Source organism: Rhagoletis pomonella, unplaced genomic scaffold, assembly GCF_013731165.1.
Source record: "Rhagoletis pomonella isolate Grant_MI unplaced genomic scaffold, Rhpom_1.0 Rhpom_scaffold_00006, whole genome shotgun sequence".
Classification (NCBI taxonomy): domain Eukaryota; kingdom Metazoa; phylum Arthropoda; class Insecta; order Diptera; family Tephritidae; genus Rhagoletis; species Rhagoletis pomonella.
In genome coordinates this window covers 21,906,466-21,908,688 of record NW_023458560.1, presented here as the reverse complement: position 1 = coordinate 21,908,688, position 2,223 = coordinate 21,906,466, and the positions used below count along the sequence as shown (strand labels likewise).

The following is a 2,223-nucleotide window of genomic DNA, read 5'->3' as shown; positions in this document are numbered from 1 at the left end:
AGATTAGAGATATGCGCCACTTAGTAGTAATAAGGGTTTTTACTTTTTGAATTTTGAATTGTGTCGTTATTGCATAGGAACATCGACTGGATATTAGACTGCATCACCCCCCATAAAAAAAAAATCGGTACTATTTTTCCATTGGAATTATAAAATCTAAAATATTTTAAGACGTCCACCAAAATATTTCGGAAAAATATTAACATTAGCTGGACCGAGTTCAAATTGCCTCCAAAAATGGAGTTTTTCATGAATAAAAATAGTTTCTTAAAGATGATTTTTGAAAAAGTTCCCTCAAATGACAAAACGGTTTAGGCATGGTGAAATAATAATAAGGTGTTGTCACTTAGGGGGTGGTTGTTGTAGTTTTGGCAATTTCGGCATACCAGCGTTACAGTAATGCCTACTCTCTTTATTACAATTTCCTTTCTGGGCAAAATAGAACAAAAAATGTAGCAGACAACAATCTTGTGAAAAAAGTAAGCGTAGGTATCACTATTTCTTTGAGTCTCCTTTTCTCTGACTTTTCGTTTCAAATTTATTGGAAAATCTGAGCGATAGTTTGCAATAATTGTGATTTTGTAAGTAAATTTTTGCTAAAATATATACATATATATGTGCATATTGATGAAATTTAATTGTTTATATATTTCTTCAAATAGGTTGAGCTATTATCCCGCAAAAAGCAGCGATTTATTCAAGATAATTCCAGGTAAGTTTCGCAAACTAAATGCATTCACCAAACTAATGTATTTTTCTCACAAAAGGTTTTTAGAACAGCACCTTTTAAGTTTTAGAGCTGGCTACAGTTGTTTATTGGGGCAGTGTCTCATCAGCGGCGCTACCAACAGCGGTGTTATAAGCAAGTTCCAGGTAGGAAATTGTTAAATCCAACATATTTATATCATCAGAATCTAACCAGTCTTTATGTTTGTGTTTCTTCCATCAGATTTTTGGAGCAGTGTCTCGCCAAGCTGCGCTACCAGCAGCGTTTTAATAAGCAAGTTCCAGGTAGGAAATTATGAAATCCAAAACATTTATATTATCAAACCCTAACCAGTCTTTATGTTTGTGTTTCTTCCAACAGATTTTTGGAGTAGTGCACACCAGCAGCATCATCACCTTCTACAACTAGGGATTTTTCAATTGCGTTTCAGGTAAGAATTTAGCAATTGCCAATGAATCAAATTGGTAACTTATTTTTTTATTTGTTTTTGGCTTACACCCATGCTTACACCATCTTGTAATGATATAATTATTAATACACCATGGCTCACACTAATCACGGTTTCGGTACTTATCTCCAAGCGTTTCCGCTCGGATGACTATGATGAGGGACTTCGGTCTAGCCACTTAAACGTATAATTATTTAATAATATAACAGATAGAATTTAGATGTGTAAGTTTTAAATGGTAACGAAAATATAGTTTGTAATAAAATTCCCGTTAAAGTTAAGTTATTTAAAAACTTAGTACGCATATATACTTCAGAACTTAAGGAAAAAAAATACAAATAAAATTCCATACTTGATGATATGTTATTTTTATTAGAAGTTAAATATAATTAAATAAAGAGAACGGTTTAATTTTATTTGTTTTAATAAGAATAAATGAAGGGCGGAAAATAGTTTTTATTTTTTTTTTTTTAATTTTAACCTACCTCTTATGTATGTGGTACGTCTACGTGGCCCAGCTGTTTTCCCACACCACAGCTAGCGTTATAAGGCGATGTTATCAAATGGGGGAAGAGCTTTATAATCCGCTAGAAACAGCTGACTTCATTGACGCCATTAATGATTGGTTCGACTTAATGAACACAAAGATGACCACGATACAAACTATTCCTTCGAAAAGGCCATTTGGGGTAGATATGGAGCAACAGACGAAAGTTTTAGAAACAATGGACTCCATTGCCCTCAATGCAAAGGTAACCAGTAGTAGAACGCTTCTTCCTTTCCAGAAAGGAATTTTGATGAGCAACGAATCTCTACGGTCGTTGTTCTATTGTCTGCAAGAAAAATTTGGTTTGCGGTATTTGCTAACCTATCGGCTGAACCAAGATGTGTTGGAGAACTTTTTCGGTGCAATGAGGGCGAGGGGTGGGTTGCACGATAATCCAACACCGATGCAATTCAAATACCGGCTTCGAAAATATCTTCTTGGTAAGATACGCTTATAAAAGATTTTCTGTAATATATTTAATTAGTATGCGTATTTTGTACC

General features: G+C 34.1%; 1 long non-coding RNA gene across 1 annotated transcript; it reads left to right on the top strand.

The window, feature by feature from the left end:
- Positions 1-426: 426 nt before the first annotated feature.
- LOC118741659 lies at positions 427-1,568 on the top strand. Its single transcript, XR_004993317.1, has 6 exons — positions 427-581; positions 663-712; positions 768-873; positions 950-1,011; positions 1,088-1,157; positions 1,309-1,568. It is a non-coding gene; the product is annotated as an uncharacterized LOC118741659 (long non-coding RNA).
- The last annotated feature ends 655 nt before the right edge of the window (positions 1,569-2,223 follow it).